The following is a 16,463-nucleotide window of genomic DNA, read 5'->3' as shown; positions in this document are numbered from 1 at the left end:
GGAGTCAATGGAATCTTCCTGGGAGATTTAATGTATACTGTATTCTATTGTAGACATATAATTTTAATAATCTAAATTTACAGAGGATACATTTGCGCTATTTAGTGTTTTGTATTTTGTGTTGCATATACAAGACAGATGGTCTATTTAGCTGCATGTATCTTATTTCTATTTCTATATTTGAGACCACAGGGGTTTCAGTTTGAGTCACTGTGATTTATTTGCACTTTATTCTACAGGGTCTCTGCTGTAAGAAAATATATCATGCTTTTCAAGTAATCTTTAGGCCTAAAATGTGCATTTTAACGTGTGCTAAAAAAAATAAATAGAAATGTCCAGTAGTAAAAAGGTTAAACCTAAAACACAGGACATATGCCATCACAGGCTTCACTGAATCTATACACAATAACCTAAAGCAGAACAAAAATAGTAGTAATATATGGGGGAACAATTCAAACTCGTTTAGGCAACCTAATTGCAACAATGTGGTACATATACATGGCTTTTCTGCCACACGTTTGGCTTGTATTACTTCTTATAAATATACATATCCTAGAACTCTCAGGAACTTATGACATTGGTGTATAAACCAATAACAAAGCTGACTCTCCTGAAAATAAAAACATAGCCTGTCTTTATCAACTTTTCAACAGACTCTACATTTAAACTTTGAAAGCCTCTTCAAAGGAAAACATTAACAGTGGAAAGTGGAGTCTGGAGTTAGGCTGTTAGTTTGAAGAAGGAAGAGGGTAGGATAAGGGAGGAGCTGGTGTGTTCCTTGCCATCCTAGGCTATGGTGCTGTGTGTGTTTCTATTCATGCACACAGTGTAGAGAGACGCAACTCTAGTGCCTGCATACATGAGTGGTTCCATAAGGTGTTGCAAGAGAAAGGAGCCACCCTGAAACAGGAAACCTGGGACAGATGTCATGGCAACAGTTTAGTGGAACATAGGCAAAGAATAAAAGATAAAGAAGCTGTGTACTCAGTGATTAAATAAGCCTCTGAAAGTGCTTAAAGTGTTTAATATCACTTTAAATGCTTATTAGGATATAAAATAATAGTGAGATATTTCCCTGCACTTTATTGTGATCAAAAAGTAAGGCTTATACAGTATACTGGTTGACCTAGTAAACCTTTCAATCTTAGCCATGCTGTCCTATGCAGACTTTAAAGATGCACATCAATACAAATATTCCATTAGAATGTACAGCCAAGCAATCAAGAATGTAAAGACATGTAGTGGAAAACTGCATGGTACACAGACTACCATAGTGTATAGTAGGCAGTGTAAAAAAACAAGTCTGAAGACTAGACAGACTTCACAGGAATGAGATTGAGCTCTGCAGTCACTTTTGCAGGAGTTGTTTCTTACTCTGGGTCACATTCTTGTACAATGTCCTTTTGTCTCTTTCGGTCAGTTGACCATGTCGAGTGAGCTTATGCTTATCAGACAACGTTTTCCCGGAAACTGTATATGCCAGCATAACCTTTGATACTGTACGCAATATGGCAAATAAATTGGCAACTTCAGTCTCAGAGGCACCAGCTAAGTGGGCACGGATAGTTTGCCCTTTTTGAAGCTCAGTAAGCTCTGACATGACTCTGTATTACTAGCAGCATACACAGGGAATGACAAAAGTGAAGCTTTCCACCTGTTAGCTAGGTGTCTCATCACACAGCAGAAGCAAAACAAAGTTACATCACTTCTACTTCTGCAAAACATGTTGTCACTTTCACATCTGGAAATCATGCAAATCATGTAGTCCAAGTGTGAAACTGGCCTACATACCATACATACTAAGTGTATCATTTGCATTTGTCTCAATTTGAAATGGGGGGTGCTGTGTGTGTACATGCAGCACTTGTGTTCAATGTGAAACATTTTCTACTATGATTCTAGCAGGCTTTACATGTTGTAGTAAATTCACAGGATCCAGATGTTCAGCCAGATGAAATCAGTGACATTGCAATTTGTATTGCAGCTAACTTTAGTCTGATTTGCAGTGAGTGTGGCTCACTTACACATTTAAGTTCTCCTTTAAAGTAAGTAGAGATGAATAAACTCATTAAAAGGGGCAGAAGTTAAACTGAATATGAGTGGGTTGCTCTAAGCAGGTATTTATCCAGAAGCTACAATTCCCTTATTGGGACACTTAATTCATATTATAAACTGGTAAAGTGGTCCAAAAACACTTACAGAGTTAGGAGAATATGGTCACACTCCATCATTTACAAATATGGTTATATGAAAGAAAACATGGTCATATATTTGTTTCCACAGCTTTTTAACTAATATGCCCCTTAGTAGGGCTGGTGATCTGGTTTGGAACATACTGCATACTGGGCATACTGAACCTACTTTTCTTCTTTCTTCTGAACTACATTTTCCTAAAGATATGAAACGGAGCAAATAAGCACCTGGCTGTAAACTGACCCCTGAGGCTATGGGAACTAGAAGCAATGTGTATTCTCTGACCATCAATTTAAAATGCTGACTATGGCTTTGGTTGCATAATGTTGATTAATCTGTAGAATCTACTATTACTTCTGCTACTTCTGGCACTATTGACTCTGTGGTGTATAAATGACAGAACGGTAATGATGCAAAGATGTATCTTAATAATTATCAAAGCAGGCCTTGCTTAGACCACACTTCCTACTTAAAGCAGAAGGTACAATCCAATAATTACATTTTAGGTATAAATATGCTAGTAATTTGCTGTCTGTGTGGATTTTTTTCACAAGACCCAAGAATTGAAATATGGCGTTCCAGCATACCTTACATAGATGAGTGGGAGGGGGAAAAAACCACGAGTATTCCATAAAGTATATGTAAATCCTCACCTTGTAAAACAGTCCATGCAGTTTAAAATAAAAATGAAAGGTAAAAACATTTGTATATGGGCATAAAAATAGTATAAATACTTTTTTCCCCACTTTTTATAAGTGATCTCGGCTGCATAGGGAGGTGAAGGTGGAGGAACAACAGCACTCTGGCCTTCCTAGTGAATGGCTGTGCAGGGGAGGAGTGAGTAAGTCAGTACAGGTTTGATCATTGGAGGAGAGAAAACTGAGTTCCCAGCACAGCTAGAGAATTGACCACACAGTGAACTCATGCATAGTGTGGACAGTTTTTAATAGGAAAGCAGAGGGACTGGCAGGGACACCATGGATTTCAGACAAAGGTAGAAATACAAAGAGAACAGGATACCTTTTCATACAAGTACAGGCATATATCAAGAATATGAAATGTTGGGTTTACATATTTGCATGGCTTTATGTCTAGGGAACCAGCTATGTTACTGGTGCTAACATTAATGAAGAGTGCATAGAAAACTGTTCTACAAAAGTAGAAGCAACCTGGAATCCACTTTCAAAGCACGAGTTTGCAAATAAAGAATGAAATAACTATATGCCACCACCATCTTGGCCATGTGTTTAGTTGGTGGACTTTCAAATAAATGTCAACATACAGTTGCAAGAAAAAGTATGTGAACCCCTTGGGATTACGTGGAGTTTTACATGAATTGGGCATAAAATGTGCTCTGAACGTCATTTAAGTCACAACAATAGAAGAACACAGTCTGCTGAACATAATACTACACAAACATTAGATGTTGCCATGGTTTAATTGCACATAACATCTAAACATTCACAGTGCAGGGAGGAAAAAAGTATGTGAACCTTTGGACTTACTAACTGGTTGACCCTCCTTTGGCAGCAATAACCTCAACCAAACGTTTCCTGTAGTTGCAGATCAGACCTGCACAATGATCTGGAGTAATTTTGGACCACTCCTCTTCACAAAACTGTTTCAGTGTTGCAATATTCTTGGGATGTCTGGTGTGAATCGCTCTCTTAAGGTCATGCCACAGCATTTCAATTGGGTTGAGGTCAGGACTCTGACTGGGCCACTCCAGAAGGTGTATTCTGTGCTGTTGCAGCCATTGTTTTGTTGAATTACTTGTATGCTTTGGGTCATTGTCAGTTGCATCACCCATCCTCTGTGGCGCTTCAGTTGGCGGACAGATGGTTATACGTTTTCCTGCAAAATGTCTTGATAAACTCTGGAATTCATTTTCCTATCAATGACAACAATCCGTCCAGGCCCTGAGTCAGCAAAACAGCCCCAAACCATGATGCTCCATCCGCCATGTTTTACAGTGGGGATGAGGTTTTGATGTTGGTGTGCTGTGCCTTTTTTTCTCCACACATAGTGTTGTGTGTTCTTCCCAAACAACTCAATCTTGGTTTCATTTGTCCACAGTATATTTTGCCAGCAGTGCTGTAGAACATCCAGGTGCTCTTTTGCAAACTTCAAAATGTGCTGCAATATTCTTTTTGGACAGCAATGGCTTCCTCCGTGGTGTCCTCCCATGTACTCCATTCTTGTTTAACGTTTTCCTTATTGTAGATGTGTCAACAAAAATGTTAGCATGTGCCAGAGATTTCTGTAGGTCTTTAGCTGACACTCTGGGATTCTTCTTTACCTCATGCAGCATTCTGCGCTGTGCTCTTGCAATCATTTTTACAGGATGACCCCGATGAGTTCACATACTTTTTCTTGCAACTGTATTTATTTATTCTTGTCCATGAGCTCCACAATGAATGATTAATATTTTCAGGTAGAAGAGTAGGAGGGGCAGAAGGAGGTTAAGAATACCTTGCTGGTACATGGAAGAACTTGATCATTGTCTTAGCACACCAAAGAGTGTTCTCTGATAACCTCTTTCACTCCTTGGTGCAGGTCGTACATATATATGCGATTGCTCGGCGATTGGGCCTTAAAGACGAGTGGCTGCATATATGTGGTCCTGTATAAACCACTTACCGTGCTGAGAGCATGCTCCCAGCATGGACGCCGGCGTGATCGGTAAGCTCCCAATGCATCCCCATCGGGAGCTTTCCATTCATTTGACTGCTGTGACAGCCAATCACAGCGGTCACATGGCCTGAATGCCTTCCTCCACCTCCCGGAATCTAGAAGCTCTTAAAGAGCCCGGAGGCGCCAGCATGAAAGGGTTAAATATAAATTGCGTAGACTTGAAGGAAAGTCTTGAGCTAGTACCAACAGTGAAGTTGTTGCTTGCAGCAAAAACAATACAACTAGGCTCTAGTGAAGATGGAAATAAAGATAAACTCAGAGTTCTTAGAAGAGATAATATGATTGCACTGTGCCCTGCCTCAAAGTCAATGATGCATCAAAAACCCTGTTGTGACCACAAATATAAATACATTATATCACATCTACAATGCCAGATGCTTGCTTAAGATAAATTGGCCTGCTGCTACTCTGTGATGGATTTGGGAAATGCAATGCATTCTGGCTGCTGGTGATACCTTTATTACCACTGGCAACATTTTTATTTCAAAATGAGATGCTACTGGAATGTCATAAAATTGTTTAACAATGTAAATAGCTCGTAAAATATATGCATTGTAGCAAAAATGGATAATAATATTATTACTCATTTCCTTATTTTAAACCATATATATTATAACATTCTAGTGTGTGTTCTATGTATTTTTCTATTTTTTTTTCAACTTGGAGATGTAATTTAACTTAAATAGAAATAAATTAATTAATTATTTGCTTGGCACACCATAAAAATCGAAGTAAGTGAGAAATACATCCCAAAACACCTCTTAGAACGTTCAAGCATATTTTGCTAGACTAAATGTATCAAATTGCACAGAGTAGAACGGCTTATTTAAGACTCATTAGCTCAAGAAACTAGGCATTAATTACTTCTAACAATGATATTATAAGTATTTGCTGTAGGAGTATTGACTGCATAACTGCAATTGTTGTGCAGATTCTTTTTTTGTGTAGCACATGTTAGACTATACATTTCCATCTAAAAGTCCTTCTGATATCTACAACTGATTATAATTGGTAATCAATTACAATGACTAGGTGTGGAACCATCTGAACATTGCTCACTGGAGACCGAGTAGAATGTACACTGTAGAATTAGGACAGTTAAACAGTTGAATTCTTCCTCACATTCTATTGCTTCAGCTAGCACTTTCTCTAAGCTATTAATTTTACTATTAGCACACCTGGAGACATTCCCCTGAGGAAAAGCAATTCAACTGTGTGCGTGATACAAAGACTAGTGACACAAGATCAATGAGGCAGGGGAGAGCGTAACCATTCTATGTGCACTCGTTGTACACCAGATTGAATGGAAATAGACATCCTGAATTATGGATGCTACTAGTATCGTTAGAATTAGCATGGACAATATGTATTATTGTGCTAGGTTATTGTTGCTTTACAAAGCAATGATGAAAAAATACAAATACATATTTTAACCTTATAAAATTATAAAGAAGGCTACAGTGTAGTGATGTTTGTTTACCTGTAGTTGGGCTATATAAGATCAGAACACTGCCAAAAGTAAATGGCACATTTTTTAGCTGCTTATTATTTTAATCGAGCCTGGGTTACTCTCATTTTGTGATTTAATAGTAATATCAGGAGAGGGATTAATACATACATTTTAATATGAGAATGTTTACCCATCTATGATGATTCAGAAGTACATAACATAGATTATTATTGTCAGGTCAGTTTGGCAGCACATTTATTGAGCTTTCCCCTTTTGGACATAAACAGTAGCATCTGGTATCTTTGACGCAACCTGGAAATAGTGATGAGTGCATGTCTCATAATTGGGTACATTCTTGGAGAGGTCAGAGGCTGCTGGCCAGGGGCCCCAATTTCTAGCACAGAAGATTGCTAATCTGACTCTCTACAGGAAATTGTAAGATGTTGCATTTTTCTTATAAGGATCAACACTATATATGCATTATGACTTTCTGAATTTGATTTACTGTGGACAAGTGATTGAGAACTGCACTTATTATTTTTGCTAAGAGACTGAGAATACCACATTTTTTTCAACCCCTTGAATGGGTTTTTATTAAGTTGTGATCTATGAGGAAAATTGTGGACGACACTAAAATTTGTGGATAAATAATTAAAATACTTATGGATAATCAGCTCTAAGATCTTTACATAAATACGTTTCTACTTTTGGGTGTGGATTTTTAAATAAGAAAGGTAACCTCTACTAATTTTATGCACTGTATGTATGGCACAAGACAAATTCTAAACAGTTACAATTACTCTTAGGCCTGCAAGGATATTTATTCAGTAGTCAGGGTTAAAACTTTGGGGGAAGATTTACTAAAACTGATTCACACAGAATCTGGTGCATCTGTGCATAGTAACCAATCAGATTCTAGGTATCATAGTCAAAGCTTAATTGAACAAGCTGAATTTAGAAACAAATTGGTTACTTTGCACAGATGCACCAGATTCTGTGTGAATCAGTTTTAGTAAATCTTCCCCTTTGTCAAGGCAGTGCCAGTTACACATACATTAGAAATTAAAGTAACAAACGTCTGTGGATATATAAGATTCCCCCCTACATTCAATAATCTGAATTTCCTCCATAGGATTGATTTATAATACTTTTCAACTAAATAGATGGATTGATGTAGTGGCCAGACTAGAGGACCCACTGTGTGGGTTAGGTTTACACTGTCTTCTTTTACAGGGTAATTTGAATGTAAATTTTTACTTGATGCATTTAACCAATCTAATATAAATACAATTGCACTTGTTTTACATTTGATGCTTTTTTTTGCATTCCTTATTGGTTTGTTGTAAAGGAAAGCTGTGCTGAGGGGTACAAGCTAGCAGCCATTGCAGAATTGGCATTGAAAATACTAATTGCCTGACTTACACAAAACTATCTTTAATTTTAAGTTATACTGTTGAGCAGTATAGCTTTGGACAAACTATCTGTTCTGGATTTCATTTCCTGTGTAATCACAGCTCAGTCTTGCCCTTGCACACAGTGTGGATCAATTTTCTGGTCATTCCATATTTCTGTTCACAAACAGCTTTAATTAGAAACATGCAGTCTGGCCATGAGGGATTTTCTTTGCTGAGTGGATAGTTTTAAGACTGCAGTTGCAGAGGGAGTATTCCTGTATTTAAAGTGTCATTAAACCCAGACTATGTAAAACTCTCATTACAGTTTATAAAATCAAGTGTGCATGCTTACAAACTCACTTAAGCATTTGTTGTGCAAAGAGTGATATATACCTGGTTGATCCAGCCTTCAGTTTATCCACCCATCTCCTCTGTGTCCCCACTGCAGACCAGCAGTCTGATATTGTGTAGATCAGCTGTTGTCCTCTACTGAGCATGCTCTACTTTCAGTTCCCTTCTAAGCTCTTCATTTCCTCCTTTTCTTATTCAAGCAGCCCATGTTACTATAGAGTCACACATGTGGGCATATACACTGTGGTAAATGACACTCCCCTCCCTCCTCCATATCCTCCTATTGCTAAACACTATGGCCAGGATATATGCTGATTGATTACAATCACTAAGAAACTCACATATAAACCTAAGTTTTTATATAAATCAGTATTACATATATGAAATGTAATTGCTAATACCCGTACAGTAAAAAAAAAGAGCCTTGGCTACAGATGCTACATGAACAAAATGAATGCTTTTGTAAATCATTTTTAACTCTGCTTACAGCATATTAGTGCACAAAAAAATACAGATTTTATGGTCAATAAAAATTTATAGAAAGCTGTAAAACAGCTATTGAATATTTGTAATTTAATTTGAAATGTTTTTCTGAAACAGTTTGTTTAACTCATGTGACTGGCACAGGACCAATCAGAGCTGTGCAGACACAGACTAATACTGCAGTACTTCAAATATCTTCCCCTTCAGATGCCAAAGTATAAGGAAAGATCATGTGACTACATATCATGTGTGGGCATGTGTCTTCATTTGCACATGTGTGTGGGGCAACGGGGGCTTATGGAAATTTAAAAGAAAATGGATACATTTTATTATAATTATATTTTGTCTCTTGTATTTATTTTTACTTATTTGCTATCACAATGGGTTATTAAAGCCCCATGTGATAGCATTGGGCAGGTAACAGGCACTCTTTATGGAGACATTAGGGGTCTAATAGACTCCAATGTCTCCCATGCCCTTCACAGCATCTAACCAAGCACAGTTTGGCTTGGTTGGATGTGTCCCCTGCCTGCATCAGCCAGAAAATGGTGGATCTAAATCTGGCAGTAACAAAATCATCATCTCTTCAGGTTTCATTGTTTACTTGAGAGATTGAGGCATGGATGTGTTTTAATCTCACATTGCTCTCCCTCCCCTAGCCGGCAGTTGTAATCTCGGGCTCCCGGTAAGAGCAGGAGAGCCCTAGAATCACAGAGAGCGCTCTGGTGAGAGGGAGCCACTGAACACTTTCACAGAGTCAGTGGCATGGTGCCTATGGAGATACCGCATCACTTTCACTTTCAAGTTGGGAGCAAGCTAAACAAAAAAACACACCAACTGATGGCTGCTACTGTAGCCATCAACGTGTGATTAAAGATTCACTCTTTGGAAATATGTAGTACATCCAAAGAGTTGAAATGGTAAAAAACAAATAGCCGATAGATGTGTATTGCAATACAGCACAATGTGTGGTAACATACTAACTTGCAGAGTGGTGTTTTTAAATGCTACATGCATTTTTTTTTATGTGTTAGGCAACCCATTTAATCATGCAGTATAGTGTGTGTTAAAGCTCATGTGTGCTAATGCAGTGCAGTAGTGTAAATGGGCCTTAAATTACTGTAGAAAGTTTTTTTTTGCCAATGAGAAACCAAAGTCTTTTCTTTCCTAAAAAATAAATTAAGCCTGTTTAGTTGCTATGAGCAACAGTTACATTTCTGTACAGTTGTCTTCTATTCTTTAATGAATAATAATTGGAATTACCCAATATTACAGGCTTCTGTGCTGCAGTACTGTTGTGCAATGATATGCAAAATACCATCTGCCATACTCAACAGTATTATAACAGTTCAAAGACAAAAGAAGCAAGCAGGATACATTCATCATTAACAGAAAGATACACGTGGGAGAAGTCATTTACTACAAGGACATAAAACACTGCACTTGTTGTTTATAGTGCTCACTGGTCCCTGTCTATGGTTAGTATTTATTGCAATTCATAGAATTGAACTAAATGCTGAAAAGCACAAACATGTATGTCGCTAAATGTAAAGATTTTGTGTTTATATCAAACAAAAATTAAAATATATAAATAAATCAATAAATATATTGTGAATGTGTTTGTTTCAGAAATATATCAACATTCATTATTCATCTATATGCATAAAACAATACAGTACAAATATACAGTACTTATATTTTGTTTTAATTATTGCTTAATATTCTAGTTCCATAACTCACTTCCTAGACCAAGATTTATATCTGAAATAGTTAATAATCCCACAAGTCTTTTTGTATGTACATCAAGGAATAAAAATACATAAAATCATACTGAGAATCTCTCTTTTGCATTAGTTGTGCACTTTGTCATACTAGCAATGTTTCCTTGTAGTGCTTTGAAAGTAGCACAAATGATAATGCAGATTGTTTTGTTGTATTGTCATGTGAAAATGTTTAGGGAAAAGTGGCAAATGCTGAACCTTTTTTCTAAGAATGGACTTGTTCAAGCACAGTCCTTTAATCATACTAGTTTCAGTAAGTTTGGAAATAAAGACAACAAGAGAAGGAAAAAAACATAAGGAAAATAATAAAAAATAATAAAAACACACAATACCTATGTGGTCATGTAACTATCATCCTGGTCACCAACTATCATCCTGGTAGTGCTATAGCCATGTAGGTGTTTTTTTAATTGATTTTATTATTTGTCTGTTCTAATAAAGATATTATGACACAATTTCCTCCTCATACTTTCATGCATGTCATAGCAGACTCAAATTGTGTTTTATTTTTCTTTCTTTTAATATTTGCAGAGGTTATATTTCCAGGGAAACGTAAAATAATACTTGAATTAAACTTGATTGTATCTGACAAGCCTGTTGTTTTAATAGACATTAATGTTAAAATCATGGGGTTGAAGTATGTGTTTTTTTTTAATAAGGTAAATACCTTCATTCACTTTGAATGTGCAAAAGTTTGTGAGCAGAAAAAGGGGATGTTTGCTGTAACATGATTGGTTGATTGAAGTGAGCAAGGCTTCAACTCATTTTCTAAGCTCAGAAAATAATAGAAACTATTCACTTAGTGATGTGAATATTCTATTACTTCTATAAATCAACACCAATGGCTCTTTATAACTACTGACATACAAGCTGGGCCTTTGGTCAGTGTTCCTGAAGTCTGTAAAGTTCTCAAAGAAAGCTCTAAATTATTAATAATTTATTTCAAATGCTAAGTGAACTCAGGTGTAGTCATTCATGTTCCAAAAGGAGTGTTAATGTCACTAGTGTTGAAAACCTCATGCACTGTCTTGGAGGCTTTACAAATGTATTTTCCTTGCTGCCTTTGTCATTACAGTAACTTCATTTGCACTACATTGATCATAAGTGACAATATGGTTAACTCTTTTCACAAAAACAATTCTGCAAAGCAAAATAAAATATAAAACATGACAAAAAAACAGTTATAGGATCGCCTTCTACTAAAAAAAAGTGATGAATAGCATTGAAATTGTTAAACTTAAAGTGTATGTCGAGACAAAAACATTTTTTATAGTTCTGAATAGAGTAGGGGAGATTAGAACCTGTCTGGTTTAGAGCTATCCAGGACTCTGTTAGAGATATTTGCTTGCTTTGACTGAGACTAAGCCAGTAGCGGGGAAGGCTGGTTCTGATAAGCTGTTTCATTAGATAACTCATAGTTCCTGGACCCAGGTATGCACCATGATTAGACCAGTGTTGAATGTCTCCTTAGCCCGTAATCCATGGGAGGCTTTACTACATAAACCCATCATGAGTCTATCCAAGAATTAGAGGAGGTGGGTGAACTTTGTTTTCTTGCCAGCCCACCACATGCTGGCCAGGGCTTGGCGCCAACAGTTTCTTAATATAGGCGAGGTCAAACCATTGGTTGGGACAATTGGACATTATAAGCTCACTTCTATTTTGAATGACACACATACTTTATTTCTAAAAGTTTGGTAACCATGGCTTGCCTACAATGGGAGCCTGAACCTGGATGGTTCCCTACTCTTGATGCAAAGAGTCACCTGCAGCTTTGGATGAGACTGTTTGGGTATACGCTTTAGGCTTTTTTTTCTCCTCCCTCCCTTTCTCCATTATATTTCTCTTCTTTTCATCTTCCACTCTGTTTTCTTTTCGCTTTGGGTGTCTTTCACCCCCTTGTATGTCAGCAGACAAAAGGCACTTAAGCTGTTTATCCCCCCCCCCCCCAGCACCCAGCCTGCAATTTGCATTTATTGACTAGGAGGTGCAGATCCCTCTCTCTGGCATGTGCATTCTCATAATTTGGGCATACTCACTATAACTTATGTTATAGTGATGGCATTTTCCCACCTATATTGGCATATAATAACTTCGAACTATGTACTGACCTTCTCTGTACTACTTCAATTATATGTGCAATTATTTGCACTGATACCTTGTGCTGTATACCTTTGTTGAAAACATTAACATGTTGACGGTGACAGTTCCCAAAAATGTGGCCTCTTGGCCTTGATGCCGAGCAGCCCCATATTTGCAAACCAAAAGTAAACAAATGTGCTGAAAGTGTGCGCTCTGCGTGTTCCCAGCATGTTTACTGTGTCCTCACAGAAAGTAGCGATTGAGACCTTTCCGATTAAGTGACCACTGTGGCAGCCAACCACAGTGGTCACATGACCCTAAACCCTCCGGGGGTCACAAACCCCTTAAAAGGCCATGGAGTGATGGCACCAAGTGGCTAAAATAAACACCGTTGTAACAGATAACTCATAGTTATCTGGGATTCATTTGTTATTTATTTATTATATATGGTTAAAATGTATAGATATAGCAAAAAAAAGCACACAAAAACAAATATAAGACATCAGTTTAAAATATGTTAACCTAAAATAACCTACTGTCACCACAGCATGACTTATAGCCACGCTAATCGTTATAAAAATATTTATATACTTAACTTTCTGGTGGCCCATGTATTATAAAGATGCCAAGTGGCCCCCTTCCAGATGGTGCAAGTCATTACATGAGTCAAATGCTTGTGTGGTGCGTGGTTCCTCCTCTTAGCCCATAAGTCCTGTAGTGGCATATAAGTCAGTAGGAACAACCAGAGTGGTCAGAGGGGTAGCAAGTATTACAGCCTGTGCTGACAGGGTCACTTTAAAAACTACAATGAAATTTAGCTAAAGCCATTACAGTTTCCATTTAAGATAATAAAAAGGGAGTTTCTATCATATTTAATTGTACATTTTTTGATAGTTGCTATTACATGACTTTGAACTTTAAAGCTTACCCAGCTGACATTCTATAAACTCCCATTTTGGTTCTGAAGTGTTTGTTTTGCATTAGTACTACTAAATGACATTGAGATCTCTTACAAATTAATTCTATACATTTTCAAGAGGATCAGAGGTGCTTCACAGATATAAAAGGGATTCAGAGAATTCCTCCACATTTTCAGCTTCTGATGTAAATAATGCATGAATAGAACATCATAGGAACAAATATAAATACACTGACCAAGGACACACCACATAATGAAAATAAAGCATCACAGTGTTTTACAATGGTTCATTCAAAATATTTATCAGATTAACTGTATACTGGATTATTGAAACCTTAACCTGCATAAAAACTATTCTAAAAAGGCAAAAAGTAGGACAGCATTATTTTTTCTAATGCAAAGCAACTGCTAAAAACTATATACTAATTGTTATGGAATTTACATGAATGTTAACATAAAGTTTTTCCCTTGATGCCGACAAGTGCTGAAAACTACTCGCATCACATTTTTAAAAAATAAATTTTGGTTGGTGTAAAACACTCAGATTAAAGCAGTTCTGTATTCATTAATTGCTTTGCTGCCAGTTATATGTCCTACATGCTTTGTCATTGAAAGGGTTAAAACAAGCTAGATTCCTTTAGCTTGCTTTAAATTCCATCAGCATACTTATAGCTGTAATGAATAATTGAGGAAGGGGACTGTAAATCCATCCAATTATTATTACAGACTTTGGAAACAGGGCTACATCTATGGTTTTTGAGCTCTCACACTCATCCTAGGACTTCAAAAATACCCTTGGATGACCAGCAATGATCACTTTTTTGGACTGTGGAAGTGGCACCCCATAGCAATCCCAGGGATCTCTTCTCAGTACTCAGAATTGCTCTGCTCTAAGCATTTTCAAGTTCATGGCTATTAGATCCTGGCCAGCTGTGGCCAGTAAGGCAGTAGAACAAGTACTCTCTGTACTCTGTTTTGAAGAGGGCAGGGGAGGTATTAGGGGTGTAACAGAACTCTGATGTCTTCATAAAGCCCCTTGTGATAGCAATAAATTTAAAGCAGAGCTCCACCCAAAAGAGGAAGTTCCACTTTAAGGACTGCTCCCCCCGCTCCCCAAGGATTGGTACCTTTGGGGAGTGGGAGTGAGTACCTGAATTTGACAGGTACCCGCTCCCACTTCCAGTCCGATCACCTAGGCAATCGGAAGAGGAAGGTGTCCTTCCTCCCTCCCTCCCTCCCTGTAGTCTTTTGGGACATGTGACAGGTCCCAGAAGACTACAGGACCATTCACAAAGTGCAGCGCTACTCACGCATATGCAGTGGGTACCTGGCTGTGAAGCCGCAAGCTATCACAGCCGGGTGCCCACACTGAAGAATGCTGGCCTCCTGGAATAAAGGACTGCCAGTGAAACAAGCTGTGGGGGACACACCATGGGACCGAGGGACAGGTAACTGGCTGTTTTTTAAAAGTCAGCAGCTTTTTGTAGCTGCTGACTTTTATTTTTTGATAGGTGGAGTGGAACTCCGCTTTAAGTAAAAAATAAAACAAAAATGTAAAAAAATAATAAAATTGAATACAAAATTTAAATAACCACCACCCTCTCACACACATGCACATATTTAAACCTAGGAAGTACATAAACAAAGGTCTCACATTATAAAGAGTGTTGACATACATGCTGACATGGCTCCACACCTATTTTGTTGATTTGGGGCTTCCATATTCCTCAATAAGTTCCCCCCATTTTGCTATTACCTCTACTTCCCTTTTAGGGCATACAGAGGTGGTGAAGAGGCTCTTGGCCCTCAATATTGGGACATAGTTACATAGTTAGTCTGGCTGAAAAAAGACAAAAGTCCATCCAAGTTATAATCCTCAAAAAAAAAGTTATAATCCTGACAATGGTTCTTTACATTGGGGGATAATTTGTTGCTATCCCCCACAAAGTTCCCCCAATTATAAAAGGCATATAGCCTGTTATAGTACAAAAAGACACAGCTTGTTGCTCACTGCCCTCACTTTCCTGGTCACCCAAGAGGCATGCTTGGAATGTCTGGTTGGAATATTAGGGGAAACCCATACTTTTTTGATTTTTAATGGTTACATACCACCCCAATGGATGGTGGCTGCCTATGTAATTTCGGTGACAATTATTTGCCAATTTTTAAAACAGCCCTATACTGGTTTATTATTTAACAATGTAAATAGAGCCACACTGACTTTAATCCATTTACTGCCAAAGGCTTACTTTGGAACTAAAACACCTCCAGATGACCATCTCAGTAAGCCTTATGCCCATGGAATTCCCTTTTGATATAAACTCATAGTCACTTTATGAACTTATAGAAGAAGGGTTCCCTAGACTCTGTTTAACAAATTATTAGCTATGATCAATAGCTGACAAGCAGCTAATTGTAGCCATTCATTCAAAATGTGACCCCCGCCACCACTACTGTAGCTGTGGGCCAGATCATTCATGTTCTATGGATCTTGATAAGATGGATATAGGTTCCACAGTACAACCTATACATGAGCATTGCTTTCTTATGAATCCAAACCATTATCATGTCTTGGCTGACAGGATCAGAACATTTAACACTGATTTTCACACAAAGTTGATGAAGGAATTGTGTGCTAAGTAAGGGATTTCCATGTTGCAATAATCAAATAAAGTGACTGGCACAGCTTCTGTTATTGAAAATGATGGCAAAGGTCTTGCTAGACACTTAAGGCTCCACACATGGAATGAAGAAACATACTGTACGTTTTGTTATGGCAATTTTTACATTGGCCCAGCTTAGACCAAGTATGTGTGTCATACCTGTGGGATCCCCATGGAATCTTAAAATCACTGTAAGCATGTTCTCAGTAAATGCAAATTATTCTCTGATTGGATAAGGTAGAGATTATGATATCACGGCCCCATCTCTCCATCCTGTCCAATCAGAGAATGCTTTGTAATCATTGAAAAAAAGGCAGTGTTCACTCAGTGGCACCTCTGCTGAATGAGCAACCTCTAGTGTTCACAATACAGCAGAACAGCCATGGCACCTGCCCTTCTTTGTTCACAGTGTAGCAGGAATCCCATTTGCCACAGGACACAGAAGCTAGTAGA

At 37.8% G+C, this 16,463-nt stretch overlaps 1 protein-coding gene across 1 annotated transcript in view; it reads right to left on the bottom strand.

The window, feature by feature from the left end:
* LOC149449870 (teneurin-2-like) overlaps positions 1–16,463 on the bottom strand; it is a gene marked incomplete at its 3' end in the record, with an annotated part of 1,333,566 nt that overhangs the window by 678,849 nt on the left and 638,254 nt on the right. The window lies entirely within an intron of this gene.

The sequence above is a fragment of the Staurois parvus genome, unplaced genomic scaffold (assembly GCF_062004578.1).
Source record: "Staurois parvus isolate SC_StPar_1 unplaced genomic scaffold, SC_StPar_1.0 ptg000598l, whole genome shotgun sequence".
NCBI lineage: Eukaryota > Metazoa > Chordata > Amphibia > Anura > Ranidae > Staurois > Staurois parvus.
The sequence above is the reverse complement of the archived record's forward strand: the minus strand, read 5'-3'. Positions and strand labels throughout refer to the sequence as shown.